We start from the raw sequence: 6,000 nt of genomic DNA, 5'->3' as shown, positions 1-6,000 counted from the left end.
GTCTCATCCTCTGATCTATGGTGTTGGGGGTGGCAACACCCATCTATGGTGTTGGAAGTGGCAACCCCCGGCTAGCTATTGTACTGGCACCTATACCTGTTCACATGAAAGCAAAGAGCCATGAAGAAAATCCTACCTCGTCGACACGGCGAGAGCATTCTTCAGTAGCATAGAGTCTGTAGGCCAAGCTCCTTCCTATTCATTCCAGCAGTAGAAAGTCGACAATGTCATTGTTTTCCTCATCGGCATATTCAAATCGACCTTCTTTTGCCGAACATCCGGGAAGCGAGCAAGCTCTAGAATATTTCCGGGTGATGCAAAAGCTTTAGGCTGTTTTCAGTGGGTGCGGGATGCATCGAACATCAGGGAAGCTAGCAAGCTCTGGAGTATTTTCAGTTGATGCAAAATGAGCACATCTTTGTATATGAAACGAGCACATCTCTCCAGATGCAATCACCTATGCTTGCATCTTGAAGACATATTGCAATTTTGAAGATGCAAAGATGGGCAAAAGCCCTAGTGCTGTTTTGAACACATGCAAAGCAAGGCTATGCAGAGTGTGGACTCCTGGAATGCACTGACTGCAGGATTCCCCCAACCGGGAAAATCTCTAGTCTGTTTTGGGTAGATGCGAAGCAAGGACCCTCTCCGGATGCAATCACCTACGCATGCATCTTGAAGACATGTTGCTCTACACAACAGGTTGATACGAGGACATAGAATCATCCTATTAATGTTGGCCAGAGTCTGATGAAAAAACATGTCATGCTTGGCACAATCTTGGTCGATATTCTTGTCAAATGTGCTGCGTTTAAAAAAAGTGATGATTTCTCCATGGTGTCCTGCAAGCGCATCTTTGTAGAGGCAATCAGCTCTGCTTGCATCTTGAAGGCATGTGGAAATTTGGAGGATGCTAAGATGGGCAAAAGCCCCCCTCACTGTCACAAGACGGGCACCCACGTGCCAATAGAAAAGAACAGATTGAACAAACTTTTAGCACTTCAATAACAACTGAACTGAGAGAGAGAGAGAGAGAGAGAGAGAGAGAGAGAGAGAGAGAGAGAGAGACGACACGCGACACAGAGTGGCGAAATTCCACCCTAGAGAGTATTGGCCCCAAACCTTGGTGCCCCTTTCTGTATTTCTTTATATTACATCATCAAAGTACAAGCCGGTACTCCAGACTCTGCACCTTCTCCAGGAAGCATGCCAGAGAATGAGCCCTTAGCACATATTGAAAGGCCCTTGGCCTATGAAAAGCAGTTTACATGAAAAGCCTTCAAACTAAAAAGCTTCTGGTCCAAAAGCAATAGCTGCCATCGTAAATCACGGAAATCCGTACAACTGCCATGTCAGCACTATCAACGCGTTTTGCAAAAATCTGCCACGTCAACACTGTCAGCGCAAAATTCAGAGCATCCGTATAGCTGCCACATCATCAGCTTTTCTGTGTGTGTGTGTGGGGGGGGGTGTGGGTGTGTTCTGCTTTATTTTAATTCCTTTATGTTGTTGGGGCCCCATCGAACGAGGTCCCCATAAGTTGGTAGGACTTCTTCCTCTCTTACTTGTTCTTCTTAGGGTTTAGGCCCCTCGGCCGGCATCTGCAAGTTGGCTCCATTCTTCAGGGCTTTGACACGTTAGCAGTTTATGACACTCGCTGTTTTCAATAGATGCAAAGTGACGACATCTCTCCGGATGCAATCACCTACGCTTTCATGAAAAGAAAGGGTTTCCCAATGGACGAAGTCTCTCGAAGTGCTTTTTAACGCAAAAATGCCAATACGACCCAGGCATGTTCTTGATCACCGATATATTGCAAGTCAGGTGCATTGACTGATGGAAATGGCATCGCTTGGAATGCACTGGTCATGGGATGGAGTAGGGAGAGAAAGCCTTGTGGTGTTTTCAGCTTCCTATCCGGAGTGTTGACTCTTGGAAGGCACTGGTTGCGAGATGTGCCGAACATGAGGGAAGCGAGCGAGCTCTAGAATATTTTCAATTAATGTGAAAGCTTCATGCCGTTTTCAGCTTCCTAACAGGAATGTTGACTCTTGGAATGCACTGGTTGTGGGATGCGTTGACCATCAGCGAAGCAAGCAAGCTCTAGAGTATTTTCAGCTGATGCAAAGCAAGCACACTTCTTTGTATATGAAACGAGCACTTCTCTCTAGCTGCAATCACCTAACCGCTTGCATCTTGAAGGCATGTTGCATTTTGGAAGATACAGAGATGGGCAAAACACACTTCTTTGTATATGAAACGAGCACTTCTCTCTAGCTGCAATCATCTAACCGCTTGCATCTTGAAGGCATGTTGCATTTTGGAAGATACAGAGATGGGCAAAAGCCCTCGGCTTTTTTGAATAGATACAAGGCAAGGCTATCCAAAGTGTGGACTCTTGGAATGCATTGATTGCAGGATTCGCCCCACAGGAGAAAGATCTAGTCTATTTTCAATAGATGCGAAGCGAGGACCTCTCTCTGGACGAAGTCCCTTGGAGTGCTTTTATATCCAGATATGCGAAGCAAGGGTAGGTGAGGAAGCTTTGAATTATTTTTCTAAGATGCAATGCGACATGGGCATGTTATTCATGACCATTTGCCATAAATATTACTTGTCAAATGCATTCAACAATGGGAATGGCGTCTCTTTCAATGCATTGGTCATGGGATACGCATCGCAGGAGCAGGGCCAGAAAGCTCTAGGCTGTTTTCAGCTTTCTATGCGGAATGTTGAATCTTGGGAAAGCACTCATTGTGGGATGTGTGCGACAAGAGCAAGGCCAATGAGCAATACAAGCAAGAAGTTGTGCTTGACTTTGCCTCGGAAGATGTATACGCCAAATATGGTGCTCTTCAGAACGCATGGAAAGCACTCGAGGAGCTTCTTGTACGGATGCTAGGTGCGAACGACATGGTTGTGGAAAGCCATCTTCACAAAGCACAGTGAGTTCTTGAGGGGCTAAAGCGAGCGCGTCTCTATAGATGCAATCACCTATGCTTGCTTCTTGAAGGCATCTGGCAATTGGGAAGATGCTAAGATGGGCAAAAGCACCGGGCTGTTTTCAACAGATGCAAAGCCAAGGCATCTCTCGAGATGCAATCACCTATGCTTCCGTTTTGAAGGCATGTGGCACTGCATTGATGTCCGGAATGTCGTCTCTTCAAGTGCATTGATTGCGGGATATGCCCAACAACGACGAGGCCAAGAAGCTCTGGCTAGCTGCTTCCAACATGCGAAGTGAGGAAATCCACCCTGATGTAATCACCTATGCTTGCATTTTGAAGGCGTGTGGCAATTCAGAGGATGCTAACACTCATGGGCAACAAAATGCACAATGATATTGTTACTCAGGGGCTGCTAAAAAATTGTGCTTTGCATTGCCTGGGACGACATGTATGCGAAATATGGTGTTCTTCAAAAGCACAAAAGTTGCTTGAAGAGCTTCTTGTACGGAATGTCACCTCTTGGAAGGCATTGATTGCAGGATATGCGAGACAGGGGCATGGTTTGGAAGATGCGGTGCATCTTTCTAACTGCAGGCACCTATGCTTGCATCTTGAAGGTATCTGGAAATTTGGAAGATGCTAAGATGGGCAAAAGCCTTGGTCTGTTTTCAACAGATGCAAAGCCAAGGCATCTCTCCAGATGCAATCACCTATGATTTCGCCTTGAATGCATGTGGCACTGCATTCATGTCCGGAATGTCGTCTCCTCAAGTGCATTGATTGCGAGGTATGCTCGACAGCGGCGAAGCTTTCGCTGGCTGTTTCCAACATGCGAAGCAAGGATATTTCTCCTGATGTAATCACCTATGCTTGCATCTTGAGAGCATGTGGCACTACGTAGGAGAAACAATCACATATACGAGATGTGGGGCTCTTGAGAAAGCACAAAACATGCTTGAGCAGCCTTTTGTCTGGAATGTGGTCTCTTGGAACACATTGATCGCGGGATATGCTCAACACAAAAAGCTCAAAACATATTTCCTTCAACCCTTTACATGAAAGGAGAACACCCTCTAGCAATCAACCTGCTACTTATCGAGTAGTCATCGAAAACAAAGAGAAGACTTGCTCTTGTTCTGATGAGATTGGGGTGCATCTATCAAAATAGCCCACAAGCACAATCCACCTAGTAGGATGAGCAAGGGAGGAACACCAAGCCTCAACTTGCAGAGCCAGCTATGGCTCAGAATACAAGAAGATGCATAATCAAGAGCTCTCTAGCTCGAAACATACATCCCACAATCCTTTTATCCCTCTCTCAGATTGCATTGATAGCGAGATGTACCGAACAGGGGCGGGACCAATAAGCTCTAGACTATTTTCAACTGATACGAAGTGAGCACATCTCTCTATATGCAATCACATATGCTTGCATCTTAGAGGCATGTGGTACTCTGCGTAATCAAGAGCTCTCTAGCTCAAAACATACATCTCGCAACCGTTCACTTGCATCGCTCTTTCATATTGCACTGATTGTAGGATGTGCTGAACATGAGCGAGGCAAGGAAGCTCTAGTTAGGTGAAACGAGTCTCTATATATGCAATTACCTATGCTTGCATTTCAAAGCCATGTGGCAATTTGGAAGACGCTAAGATAGGCAAAAGAACTTACGATCGTACTATTAGTCAAGAACTATCAAAAAAATCTTTATGCTTGACATTGACTTAGTCAACATGTATGACAAATGTGGTAGGGCTAGCAAGCCCTCAAAATAAAAAGCAAGGGTATCACTCCAAATGAAATCACCTGTATGATGGACCTCATGCATCCCAAATGGCTACTCGGTATCCCACAACTTCTCCATGGCTATTGCAAATGAGTAGTGCTGGACTCAAAGCCAGACAACCAAAATTCCAAGATATATCCAACTCCATTATTGCAAGCAAGCTCTGATAAAAAGTTAGAGTTTTTCTGTTGACATTTCAATCGTTACGAAAAATGCCAAAGCTTTGTTGTGAAATAGCATTGTATTTGGATTGGCGGAAATACTCACAAATTGTTTTCATTTTTATTTTAATTGTAAAATATTCAAAGTAAGAAAAATGTTTCATGCATTCTACTTATGAGACCTTCATGATGTTATTATGTTTCATTGTAGTCAACGTCTAAAGAAGCCTCGACAAAACTCTTGTACATTTACAAACATGAGATATTTGAGTGTACGATAAGTAAGAACTACCACATTTTACTCTTGATTGCTGAGAACGCTGTGAAATGGATGCACTGAAAATTGCATGCTTGCGTGGGAATGGTACGTTCCCTCGTATTATAAGAATTGGGAAGGAATGTGCAAACTCCCCCATGCAAGGAGACTTACATGTTTTCTTTTTTTCCTAAACATGAAAAGGAAACATCATCTCAAAGTAAATATTTTTCAATGACCCGTATCATTAATTTCTATAAATTCTAATTCTTCTTATGGTTCTTTTTCGAGGTTCGCGGATAAAAAATGGTCGTCGCGATCATAGCATACTAGAGAGGATACCAATTAAAAAACATGGAAACATGCTTTAATGAGTGGTAACAAACTTTCTCTCTCTCTCTCTCTCTCTCTCTCTCTCTCTATATATATATATATATATATATACACACACACACTAGTACGGCCGGCCGTCGAAGGCGACCTCTCTCTCTCCCCCTCTCCCTCTTTCGCGTGCAAAGGGGCTTCTTTTAGTTTTGGACTTTAGCCTTCAGGTCGCAGATTGCGACACGTGTAAAGGGCTCCCCCTTCCGCCATATTATGTTAGTAAATAGATGTATCTATCCAATTTTTAAAATCTTGTTCAACTCTCCTCATCGGATAGATCTTAAGGTCTCTTGGGATACTTTCCTACAACGCAAAAATTCTCTTCTTCTTCTCTCTCTCTCTCTCTCTCCCCCTCCTGATAAAGCAAAACTACTAACCATCTGTCCAATATAATCTATTGTTTCTCTCAAAACAACTACATTGCCTTGTTAATCGCATTTCTATCGTATTGACAACAAGCTAAA

The sequence above is a fragment of the Adiantum capillus-veneris genome, chromosome 8, assembly GCF_014529385.1.
Source record: "Adiantum capillus-veneris isolate H3 chromosome 8, ASM1452938v2, whole genome shotgun sequence".
NCBI classification, from domain to species: Eukaryota; Viridiplantae; Streptophyta; class Polypodiopsida; order Polypodiales; family Pteridaceae; genus Adiantum; species Adiantum capillus-veneris.
This window is presented reverse-complemented; position numbering follows the sequence as displayed.